Source organism: Anser cygnoides, chromosome 16, assembly GCF_040182565.1.
Source record: "Anser cygnoides isolate HZ-2024a breed goose chromosome 16, Taihu_goose_T2T_genome, whole genome shotgun sequence".
Lineage (NCBI taxonomy): Eukaryota > Metazoa > Chordata > Aves > Anseriformes > Anatidae > Anser > Anser cygnoides.
In genome coordinates, this window is record NC_089888.1 from 3,963,300 (window position 1) to 3,976,542 (window position 13,243).

General features: G+C 41.5%; 1 protein-coding gene across 4 annotated transcripts in view; it reads right to left on the minus strand.

The window, feature by feature from the left end:
• The window catches only part of CDH4 (cadherin 4), a 525,850-nt gene that overhangs the window by 26,323 nt on the left and 486,284 nt on the right, over window positions 1-13,243 (minus strand). The window lies entirely within an intron of this gene.

Below are 13,243 nucleotides of genomic sequence, written 5' to 3' on the forward strand. Positions count from 1 at the left end.
GAGCAACGTGTCCCTTTCTCACCTCTGCTTTGCATATTCTTTTTCTTTGAATATTTCCCCAAACCTTTTTACGTCTAGCCTCATGTTTTAGCCCAAAGGAGAACAAGCCCGCTATCACCCAGCCACTGCCCACATTTTAGTAAATGCTTGAAGCAAACAAACCGAAAATGTTCCTGACACTCTCATTCACTTACAGCAATTGGAGAGTTAATTCTCATTAGAGGGTAAAATGGCAGACTAAAATGTGCTGTTTCTACGATGACTATGTCCCTTTAAAACAAGGTATTTTGCCTCACTCAGATTCCCGTCATGGCATTTGCTTCTTCAGCGATTTTATTTCATTTTCTTTCTTTCTTGCACTTGATTTGATTTTTGTCTCATTATTTAAAGTGTTTCTTGTGATTTTGCCACAGCCTTTCCCGGTGCTTAATTCTGTCATTTAGCACTGATTTTCATGGAGCATGTCCAGCTCAGACATATCCTGATGCATTATCTGCATTCTTTTCTGCTTTCCAGTCCTTGATTTATCATATGGCTGATCAGGGATCCTGCTCTGCGGATACTTCCAGTGTTTGGGGCTCAGAAGCTGCCAGTAAGACACATTCCCAAATTTTCAAATGTGCTCATCCCTCAACATTGCCTATTATCAGCACTTGCAAATCAACACTCTGATTGACATATGGCAAATTAAACACTGGGGAAATGATGGGAGCGGCTGGCTCTGAGTCTGCAACTGAAAGCCTGGCCCCAAACTGTAGGAGCAGAGCATTTTGAAAATCTGGCCTTTGGTGTGCACAAATGCCAGGTTATGTAAATGATAATAAATCATTCCTTTGTTAGCACAAGAGTCCCTTTCCAGTACTAACCCATACCCATCCTTTGGAGTCCTCCAGCTATGTGTGCTTATATTTAGTATACATTATTGCACTTCTGCCAGGAAAAATATTCAATCTGCCCTGTGTTAATGTAGATTTAAATTTGCCCTTTAGTGGTATCTTGAATGGCATTTTGCCCTCTTTTCTGGTATGCACCTGTCCTAAACAAGTTTTTGTTAGTGAATGCAGATGGCATCTCTTTCCAGCCATGCTGAGTGGTGGGGAAGAACAGTGGGAAGCTGTGAGATAATTCTAGTTCCAGCACATGCTACAGTTCTTCTTGTCTCTTTATTTCCCGTGATTTCACTGGTTCTTTACCCATTCTCTTCACCAATTTGGAATCTCTGTGGCACACAGTTTAAGCAGGGGAAAAATTATATGGAAATTTATCAAAAGCCTTTTGAAAAATCCATTAGATTATGTCAGATGTACACTCCTATTACCATTTTTTTCTGAATCCTGCTCAACAGAACTCAAGGCGATTAGTTAAGTAGGATTGTCTCTTACTAAATCCACACCAGTTATTGCCTATTACATGAAGTTTATGTTGTATAGCATGCCAGCAATGACAAGTTGATGAGCCTCCACTCTCTTCTAGGAGATGGTGGCACTGCCAACATCAAGGTATCATATTGGTTGTAATTTCAAAGGATTTTAGCACTCTATGCATCTATCTCAAATCTCTGACCTTGGCCCACAGTTCTTTGTCCACCACTACTAGGCTTACGTCTTACAGAACCAAACAGGATTAATTCGTTAAGAGCAAGCTAAAAGCTCTACCTAAGACATTTAAGAGGACCAGACTTGCAGGCTGCTGAACACCTGTAGTAGATCATAATCCAGGTGTCGCCAATGAGTTTGGGTCACCTGGAAAAATACCACACAGTTGCCACCAGACTTTAGAGCAGCTTTTTGTAAAAGCCATCACAACACCTGTTTTTGGCCTGTAGCAATATAGTAAAGACATATTTTAAATGTAGGAGGTACAAAAACAAAATTATAAGTCCACAAGGACATCTCAATATAAAGCCTAGAGGAAGATCATAGCCCTCTATAAAGCTTTTCTATTAGTGTAAAGATCAAAATGCTCTGCATATACTGAGGAGTCCAGGAGCTGATCCAGTTGTAATGCCTACTAGGCATTAGTTAGTTCTTTTAGTTCTATTCAGCACTAAGGGTAAATATTGTCTATTATGCTCATAAAGCTAAATATTTTTCTGATGACAACAATACCTACTCAAGAATCAAAAGACCCATCCAAAGCTATGCACGTCAAGAAGCAAATCTTGGAGAGATGCACCACAAACAAGAGAACAACTTTTTATCATCTTTGTATCAGCAGCTACTGGGAATCCAAAATGTAGCCCATCTTTCCTCCTGCTAACACTCCCCCACTATCATTAGTGTAAGTCAATGCTGTAACATGCATTGTCCACAATTGTCTTTACCGTTAATAAAATTAAGTAATGACATTAAATTACATTTGCTAAAGGAAGGATGGCAGCTCAGAGCTACCCACACTTCTTTAATATCATTCCCTCCCTACCTTGGAGTAATTTAGGATAATGAACAATGCCATCTTTCACTGTGCTGCTTTACAGCATTCCCTCTGCTGTAAGTTTTCTTTCATAAGATTACAATTGATTTTAAATAAAGAGAAGCATATCTATTCAAACAAGGTAAAACAATGGGCAACGCAGGAGCTGCTGGAGTAAACACAAGATTGATAAAACACCACTTGACCTATACTTGTAGCATTTACTCGTATTCCCCTATAATTCATTTGGCTTCACTTTCAATTGTTTTATTTGAAGTCCTTAATTTCCAGAGTGCTTTTTTTAAGACCATTCGCAAGGATTTCTATGGGTGATTGTTACACACTCTGTTTCCCTTCTGAGATAAGAATTTGTTCTGAACTTGGTATGCTTTTAAACTCTTAAATTCTGCAGTGTCTTTTTTGTCCCTTTTACCATAAAAGCATGTGCTGGCAAAAGTCTTTCATTCCTCTAGAGCTGACCTGTCTGAACTCATGTCTTGCTGAAAAGGTAATAATTCATTCTGATATTCTGGTTGCATCAGATTCTACTAAAATTGTTTAATTCCTGAGTTTGTCTTTTGTCTCATTCAGTGTTTGACAGCATATAAACACGCAGACCAGTATCACTCAGGAAGAGACAGGGATTGATGTGGGGGGACAAATGATGAATTCACACAGTGACTTGACTTTGTGCTATAAATCTGGAGCCTGGGCTGTGAAGCCATGCACAGCAGAGTAAAACCAATTAGCTCACTGCAGCCACTCCTAGGAAAGGTGTTGAATTGAGATAGACAAATACAGAGACAATTATTCAGGCTTTCTTCTAAAGGGAATTCCTTTTTTTCCAATGTTCATACCTTTTCCTAGCTGTTTTTGATAAAAAGCTGTGAAAGCAATGACTTGTCCATATGAGCAGCTGCAAGAAAGATTTTTTTTGTTGCGTTTCCTAATGACGACACAAAATTTGTTATAGGCAGAAGCAGGTTATGAAATCTGGATTGCATAGAAGCATAGAGTGCTTTGTCACTTATAGCTATGGATTCACTTAGAAGAATAAGGGCATCTTCATTCTCATATAAGATTCTGAGTCCTTCCCTGGACAGCTATAATTACCACAAAGTGTTACTTCTTCTTTCTGGGCCCCCTAGGTAGAGAGAAGCCCAAAGGAGAGGGCACAAGCACACGTGGGCATGTGGCACTGGGTGTCCATCTCTCACTGCCTTCTGCTGCTGGGCCACCCCATAACACAGCAAGCCCTGGGGACCTGAGGGACCTTCGCAAGGTGCAGCTGGGGAACCCAACGCCCAGAGCTGCATGCCAGGCTGCATTTGCCTACGTAAACTGTGACATACTCCCATTGAAGTGTTGGTGTGTGAGCCAAATGTTTACCTTTTCCACATGATATTTAACAAAGACGCTTGAATAGCACGCAAATTAATAAGCCACTGCAGTCTGGTTGCAGCAATCTGTGTAAAATGGAAAAAAAGGCGAAAATCTCCTAATAAATCATTAATTGTGATGTGCCTGCCCAGCTGCAGCACGGAAACAAGCAAATGCCAACCTAATTGATTGCTTCTTATTCCATCTTTATAGGCCTGCATTTTTTATTGTGGGGGTTGAATAAGCCCAGAGGTGTAAAAAACCTCTAGATTGTACTCTGTGTATCTGCCAACTTGATATTTAGATCAATAATCCTCTTTTTTTTTTTTCCCCCTACTCCTACTACTGGTAATTTAGCTTTTCTTCCTAGATGCCTAATTGCTGTTTTCTTAAGCCTTACTATCAATTCTCTGACCTTTAATTTCCAATATTGTTTGCTGTATGGATGACTGTACAAGGTCTGCAAGTTATCCTGCCCAATCTACGCTGCACAGTCGCATTGGGCTATCAGTTTCTGTGACAGCAATACACCAAACTCCAGGTTCTTCCTCCACCTTGGCCATGGTGCAAAAGAGGCAACAAATGCACTTGAAACTCTGTATTCTGAAAAAAATGATCTGATACATAAAGTCAACCATACTTTGCATGCAAATTGATTTTGAAATGTGAATTTCTTAATCACATTTCATTAAAGAACTACTCTTGTGTGCTCCTGAATGACGATTGTCTTCTAAGTGCCGAAGTCTGCATGGTTTTCTGAAGCAGCTCAGTGTCCGGCTCTGCATTTCCGAGGCAGCAAGCCCCTGTGTTTGGTGTTGATTTTTTCAGGTTCATGCCCACAGCAGACCCTGCACCGCAACATCCCTGGTTCAACTCCATGCTCATTTGGGTCTACTCCACAGTCAATCCACGCACACATATATTACTTCAGACTAGTTAAATGCCATGTGGCAAATCTTTCCCCAAACGTTATCTATAAAGCCCAACGCACTCCTGCCAGCTCGCAGTTTTTCTCCACTGGTATGAGGCCCAGCTGTCACAGAGCTCAATCAGAAATGAACTGCCGAGGCTGTAGGCACTGGCTTGTCGTGGTCTGGCAGGAGTCAGCCTCACGCAGCCGAGGGCATGACAACCATCTCACCAGCTTTTGGAAGTTCTGCCTTCATCTTCAGCAGTTCATGCCACTAAAATGCCCCCCATGCCTGCAAAGGAGCTCTCCAACCTGGGGGCAAGGCTCTACACATGGCGTGGTGGGGCCAGGCTTGCTTACCGAACGGTTCTACAAGAACACTGGATGACAGATCTTAAAAAAAGAAGACCAAAAGGAGTTAGAAACACAAAAGTGAGCCCTAAACTTTCACACTTCTAATATGATCCTATGATGGGGTGCAGACAGCATCCACTTGGTGTCTGTAGCTGGCAACAACCACTAGCTTTGGGCTTTTTCTTTACAGGTGTAATATTTTCAGAATCATGAGTAATGACTAGTTTTGAATTAAATTAAAAGATTTACTCTCTGAATATGAAGACAATGCAGTAACAGAGGAGAAGAAAGTAATATCCTTTCTTTCAGAAGCAGCAGATGAAAACCCTCTCATTTCAGCATCTCTGGCATGAGGAAGGAACGTGCAGGTCTAGCTTTCACCTTGGTTCAAAGACTCTTCGAGTACATGCCAGGAGTTCAGAGACAAGAGCACGCAATAGTAAAAGGATATTAAAAAAAAAAAAAAAGTTCGCATGTCTGACAATGAGCACTAATTTTCTTCATTATCAGATGTTACATTCTTGTGACAGTCTGAAAAGATGCCAGAGAAATGATGACACAAGACACTACTCTGCTGTAAGATAGCCATTTCCAGATAAATATATCTTATGGAATGAGGCTTGAAGTTTGCATAGAAATTTAGATATTTTATAAAAATGCATTACAACACAAAGGAGCTTTTTACAACATTCTTATGAAAGGTTTAAAAAGAGATTAAAATTAAGTCCTTGGAAAGGCATATAGCCTTGTCAAGGAAAAAAAAAAAGTACATTAACCCCGTGTAGGAAAGTTGTACTTTATCTGTATTTCAAAGGCTATAAAGAACCACTTTAATCAACCTACTTGACTTTGGGGACTTGCATGTCTCACTGAAACTCATGAAATCTGGCATAGTGTGGTTTCCAGAACACAAAAGCCTTTAATCTGTAACCCAGCACTCTTGTACATTCAAATCCTGATACTATCTCCTTGTTAGGAAGAAAAATTGTGAATTTATCCAAAATGGGATCTCAACTCATCTAAATGATGTAGCCTTTGCAACAGTGACCTTTAACAATGGTTATACTCAACCATAAAAGATTTTATCATCTCAGGAGCCAATGGAAACAGTATATGTTAAAATTCTGATCTGATAGCACAGCCTTTTATTTTCAAGTTTTAGACAAGAATCCTTTGAACATTTAATTTGCTTTCTTGCCTAACATACCTTTGTTTCTTGCCTACAGCATGAACAGTAAGAAAAGGTAGCTGATACCTTTCTGCAGACTGTTTGATTGTCAGGTGTAATTAGCAATGCTATCTTTTAAATAAAGGCATAGATTTTAAAACAGCTAGAACTGCCTACAAAAGGTGCATTCTTAAAGAAATGCGTACATTTATATAATAAAACAGTTTTGCACAGATACATCAGTGCTTTACAACAGCCGACAGCCCTATCCATCCCTTTAGCGGCAGCACTGCAGGCTACGTGAGTTGCCTGTGTCTCATGGGCATAAAACTGGTGCTGGAGCGTCTGGGCTGGGTCGGGATCCTGAGAACATCATGAATTCATGTGCCACTTGACAAGTCCATTTGGTCAGCCCAGATCAGTCTTTTGGTCTCCCCATTGTGTTGTGTCGTAGCTCCATGATATCTGCTGAGCTATGGAAAAGCTTCAAGATAGGAGGGCTGGCAGTGAACCCTGTGTGTGGTGGGCACCCCATGGGGGATGAGCTGGACAACCAGCACTGCTCTTCCCCAGGCTCTGCAATGTGTTGGCTTCAACGGAGGAACCTGAACATACTTCATATGTGTGAGAAGAGACTTGCAGCCATACAGGAGTAGCCAGCGTGCTCAATTCCCTGTGCTCGCAGTTAGGCACGTAACTATGAACACTTCTGAAGTGACCTGATGGTCATATGCGTCCAAATTTCCTGCCTGTGTAAGTTCTTTAAAATAAAAAATTTCCTTAAAAGCAGGTGAAATTATTTAATCTGTTGGAATGTCAGGTCTCAAATGTCTTTCTCTTTCTTCAAAGCCCAAAGCAGAAAATAACTGCACTGTTTTGAACAAAACCTTGAAAATGCATTTTTCCCAATTTACATGTGAACCAGACTGACAAAAATGGCGTGACAGCATTAAGCTTCTAAGTGAGCAAAATGTACTTCACAGGCCTGACCTGTATTTTTTGGTGAAATGTGTATAGAAGAGAATGTTTCAATTCAGACCCCTGTAATGAAGTTTCATAAAGAAGGGCCTTAAGCTGATAAATCTGGTTTAGGATTTTTCTTATTAACTGCCCACTTCATAATAAAATAATGAGTTTTTAATTTAATTTTTTAAATTTAATTTATTTTTTTCAAATTTTAGGGCATATAAAAGCTGGTCTTGTGCCTTTGGGATCTGAAAATGGATATTCGGGAGAGAGAGAATTTTAACAGTACTGAAACTGAATTTTTTATGCACACCATAATCCTGGTATTGAGATTTTTAACAAGTTTCCTGCGTAGCCCAGCTCAGTCAGACTGCCTGATGACTTCAGCTCAAACCTTCTCCGTGTTACAATTGAAATCTCTGTTGTTTCCAGATTAGTCTCAGAATTAGCATACCAAGGATTTTTTTTTTTTTTTTTAACTTTTTAATGACTAGTGTTGAACTCCACAATCAGGTGCTGCAAAACCCACAAGGGCTGGTCATAAACAAGGTTCCTGATCAGGCACAGCATCCCTGTAGGAGAAAGGCACGGAAGAATGGGTTTTATTTTAGAAGTGCTACTACTGTGGTTTAAAGTCGTGACTTACTGAGCTGATGCCACGGATGGTCTTTATATTGTTACTGCTGAGTGAAATGTAAAGGCGCTACCTATCAGTGGGGCTGAGAGCTTCTGCTCGCAGGGAGATTCGTGGGTCCCCCATCTGCTTCCCTGTGCTGTGCTTTCTAGGGGGAGGTGACCAGGAGTGGAGGATGCGCTATGCTCTGGTCAGCCCCGTGGTCTGGAAGGCAGGAGGTCGGAGCACATCCCGAAATGCACCATCTCTGCGCTGCAGGGGTTGCTGAAGGGTCCCCGCAGTTTGCAGACAAGAGCTGACAGTTGCAGCAGCAGCACAGCCCCAGAGTCGCTAAAACCAGGCAGAAACAACAGAAAAATGCATGCCAGCCTGCTTAAAGTAATTCAGAGCACAGAATGAAGACTAAATTAAATGCTGTGTAATTCATCAGACTTGCCATGAGAAAGACTTCTCACTGGAAAAGAGAGGAGAGCTGTTCAGTACAGGGAAGTCGAAGTCTGTGTAACAGAGAAAAGGAGCGCACTGAGAAATGGGAGGATGGTGGGTCCTTGTAAATTTAGGAAGGAAAACATTATTTCTTCTCTGTTATTTTTTTGGCAATTAAAACGTTCCTGCACAAAACAGGAACAGTTTGAAAAACTCCATGATGCTCAAAAAACTGCATGAAATCTTTCAAACTTCCTCTTTGTTTTTAATTCTCGCTTCAGTCTGTGTTCTGACCCTTTCTTCTACGGCTGGAAAGTGTTAAGGCATCCTGGACAGTTAGAAATATTTGATAAGAGAAAACTCACAGCACTGCCAAATCCTTTGCTAAATCTCCCTTTTTTTTTTTTTTAGTATGTCACTAAAGATTTCATAACCAAAACGTGCTTAATGAAATTCCAGATACATATCCTCTTAAAATGACACCCCTTGGAAGCAACTGTTTTTAAGGCAACAGAATATTGAGGAATTAAAAACCTGCCGACCCAAACAAGTTAGCCAACTCCAGAAGGGGATTTATTTCAGCTCCTCGCAATGACGGAGTTACAAAATGCGTTTAAATTTCTCAGACCCGCACCAGTGCCTGCGACGGTGTGTACTTTTAAGATAATGAAATAATCCACTTCCAACGGGTATTTGCCTGGGACACCTGGCAGACACGGAGGTGTACCTGGCGGGGCTGGCTGGATGTCCTGCCCGACCAGGACCCCTGGGTGCTGGCTGGCTGCACTCAGGCAACTGAATTGTGCCCTCTGATTCCAGGGCTGGGCTTGGGAGGAGAATTAGGATTTGGGTATTCATCCCAGGGCAGAAAGAGGTACAGAGTCTATGAAAGATCCTTCCGATCTGAGAGAGACATTACAGATAGATTTTAGGGAAAAAAATTGCTGGTACGGGTATGGTACCAGCATATTAATGCTATGGGAGCATTAATGTCTGATTTTCTCCTTGAAGTTTTAGCTTGACTGATGCACAGGAATGGTCTCCAATCAACGTGTACGTACCGGGCACTGGAGAACACAGGGATTTCCAGCACGGCACAGAAGGGCGGCTGTTTATCTGCACAGATGTTGCTTGACCCTGTGGATTGTGTCATGCCTGTAATTCCTGGTACAGAAGGCATGGGCTGGGGGTGCGGTCTACACCTTCCCGCTCCAGACCCCATACACATTAAACAGGGAGGGAGAAGGAGGAGAGAAGTCACTGCTGAATGAGACACCCCACCAGGAGATACAGCTCTGCCAGGTGCGGCAAATGAAGGGGCTCATGACAGATGGGTGACGGCAAGGGAGAACTGATGTGTGGTGTCATACCGCATGGTTGGGGGTGCTCTTGCCAGCGAACAGCTCTTGCTTGTGTTTTGACAATATTAACCTGACCGTACGAAGCAGCAAAACAGCAGGCAGGAGGCTTAAATGTCCAAACAAATTATTACGTATTACCACGCTGCTGCTGATGGATATGCATGCGCTGCTCATCCCATTAACAACAGCTTCCTACAAGAACCACAATGAAAGGAGAGCGCAGAGCCATATATTACAGGTGGGAATATATTTACGAGGTACGCAGGCACAGAGGCTGTGCCGTAATTTCTGGATTTTGACCACTTACGTGCTGGGGAGCAAAAAACGAGCAGCACCGTGGGCTCTGCCCCCTGGGTGCTGCTGTAGCTGTAATTGGCTGAGATTGCGCTCTCTTGTACAGAGAGCGGAGGTGGCGTTATTCTTGATTTTACACCAAGCAGTACATGTGTCCAATTTGAGAGAGACCAATAGAGCGTTTTTTTTAATATTCTTTTTTTTTTTTTTTTGACAGAAAATTGAAATCTGTAATGAAACTATCGTCCCCATTTTTTAACTCACTGGTCGTTGGCAATTTAAACTCCAAGGTCTGAAAAATTCATTACTACTAACTTCCATCAAGGGTGTTTCTGAAACCAAAATTACTTAATCAACTCAATTTAGCTTCTTGTGTAGACCTAATTCAGAAAAACTTTATCTTCTTGAATTGTTATTGCAATTAATTTCCCCCCCTTCTTTTTCTGCAGCAGACGACATTTCAGTAATTAGATATTTTATAAAAATGAGTTATTCATTCAGGGTAGCTTCACTTTTATATTTGATTAATCATATTACCACTGAGGTCTGGGGCTTGTCTCCAAGGAAAGTTTAATGACCTCATTTTAATCCTTCTTTTAACCACCAGGCAGGTATCAATGAAGAAAAATAAAATTATATTCTTTTTTTTTCCTTTTTCTTTCTTTCTTTTTTTTTTTTTTCAATCTTAAGATTACCTTGGATGTTTTTTCTGTGTGACTGACCCATTTACAGGGAAGAATCTATCTGATTTCAGTTAGATTCAGGACAGAATCAGGCTAAACAGAGCCTTGAACTATGCCTTAAGAACTAATGCTCAGTGTAATGGAGAGGAACCAGAACTGTTGCACCAAATGGCAGTTGGTTTAAAGTACTGTAGATGATTAATCTGGTGATAATTTGAAAATGAATGTACTGAAAGGAAATAAACAAAACACAAGCCACTGTAAATTTAGGTTTGATTAATGGAGTCTATTAGTTAGAGACTTCTATCAAGGAGACCACATTCTTTTAATAAATGCATATATACCCCCACGATGTAATGGAATAATTCACATAACCACAATTTATTTGGGAGCAGGGACTTGGATTTCATTGATGACTGTTCACATTATATCAGTATCTATCTATGCTTTGAATCTAGCTACATGTATATTTATCTCTGTGTATTTGTATACATACATCTTTGTACCTATCTATCCATCCTGTAGACTACCCTAAGTAGTCTTAAAGTTATTTCAATCCCTTCTGTCATATGCTATGCTGATGAAATCACAGAAGAGGCTGACGTTCTTTTCATTAAGACACGGGGAATTACTGTTTCCTCATAAAGTGAGAAATGACTTTCATTATAGATGAAAGGTGATAAAGAGCAGAAGTTGAGTATCCACAACGGAGTATGCAGCATGGTTTGTCTTCCAGAGCAAGGCACTGAAAGGGTCTCCAGGCACCTCAAGAGGATAGAGGGCACCAGCAGCCCTCTGCCCTCGGCTCCTAGCACCCCTGGACCCACCCAAGGGTGCTCAGCCCCAGCAGTCACAGCTTGCACCTGTGCAGAAATCCGAGCAAGAACGAGGGGTGAGGTTTCAGCAGGACAAACTACCAGGTTTCCTGAAACTGTCCCAAGGGATTGTGCCAAGCTGTAAAACCTGCACCCTGAGGCGAGGCTCTCCCCCAGTCCTCATCAGAATGAAAACCGTGTGGCCATCACAGCTCCTGGGCACTGATGGGCAGGCTTTGCAGTTAGGCTGGGACTCACATCCGAAGGCCAGGTGATTCAAAAGGCAGGTCATGCTGTCAGTAATTTCCACCACAGTGTTACTGCTTTCCTAACCACGGCTAAACTGCCTGTCTGTGGCAGCAAAGCCTCCTGACATTAGCATGGTGAGTCCTGGGTAAGGCTGAGACAAGAATCATAAAATCACAGAATCAGACAGGAAGAAAAAACAATTTTTGTTTTTCTGTTTGTTACTGCTACCTCTTGACCCAACATCCTTATTCTAATTCATTGTTTTATGACAATAAGCAATGGCTTTCATCAGGACCCAAAATGTAATGAGAAGCAGAAAGCCCATTTCAATTTATGAACACCGAATTCTTATTTAGGAGAAGCAAACTGATTTGTAGTTTTTAGACTTCACTGACTATGTATTTAATTGAAATGCACACAGAATTAGGTAGATACTCATGTACTCAAATGCTACTGGGCATATTGGATTCACTTGAATATAATAATTTATTTCAGTTAGAAGATGACAGTTCTATAACAGCCCAAGCTTTACCGTGTAGTTCGGCTGAGCTTCATTTTGATTGGAAAATAGCAAGCAAATGGCAGTCACCTGGGATTTTCCATGAAAGCACAATTGATTTTTAACAATAAATCCTGTCTGCAGGACTGTACTGAACTCCTGGGTTTGTTTTTAGCTGTAAAACAACGCGGTCCTGTTAAATTTTCTCACCGTGGTATTAGGTCTTTCCCCTTGCCAGCCATGACCTGTGCTGTTCACCTTGATTTCTGGCTCCTGTGACAACTGCCTCTAAATTATGCCATGGGCACTGTGATGATTTTAAAATACTGTGGCGTGCAGGCTAATCTAATCCAAATGTCACCGAATGGCACAGGTGTAACGACAGGCACTGCGTGAGCCAAAGGGGCAGAGGCAGAGGGATCCCTGCTACACCGGCAGCGTTAGTCCTTGTGCTGGGAAATCTGTACGTGGTGCTCAGGATTTAAGCCCTTGATCTTTTCCACATCTGGACACATGCCCAGGCCGTGGGAGGTAGTTAACTGCCCAAGTCCACTGATTTTCCCTGCATCGGGTGTGTTAAGACCTCTCTTTAGGATGCTCCTTGGTCCAATTTGGACCATCCTGGTCTGTTCTTCTCTCTGTGGGAACCTACCAAAATCCCGTTCCTACTGGATTCTCCCTTCACAGCATAAGACCAATTTGTAAAACACTAGCATGTATGTAAAAGGGATTTCTCATAATGCTCACATGTACTGAATGCTTCCTGGTACATCTGGCTATAAATGTGCTTAGGAAACCCCAAACCACTAGCAGGCTTACTTGGCTTCCTGTTCTGGTTTCCTGTGGCCATTTAATATTATTTCTCCAAACTAGGGCTATTTACATTTTTGCACTGTAGCAATTTGAAAATCAGTATTTTTTTAACCTGAATGAAAATCTGAGGGGTTTCTCTGGCATTTGCTATTTCTGAAGTCACTGTTAGAGACAGAGCTCAGCAGGATTCAACTCGGGGAGCTAGAGACCAGGTGAAGCATTTTCTCAATTCTTTGCCACTTGAAAAGAAGTCATCACATTTTTACAGCTCAAGTCAGC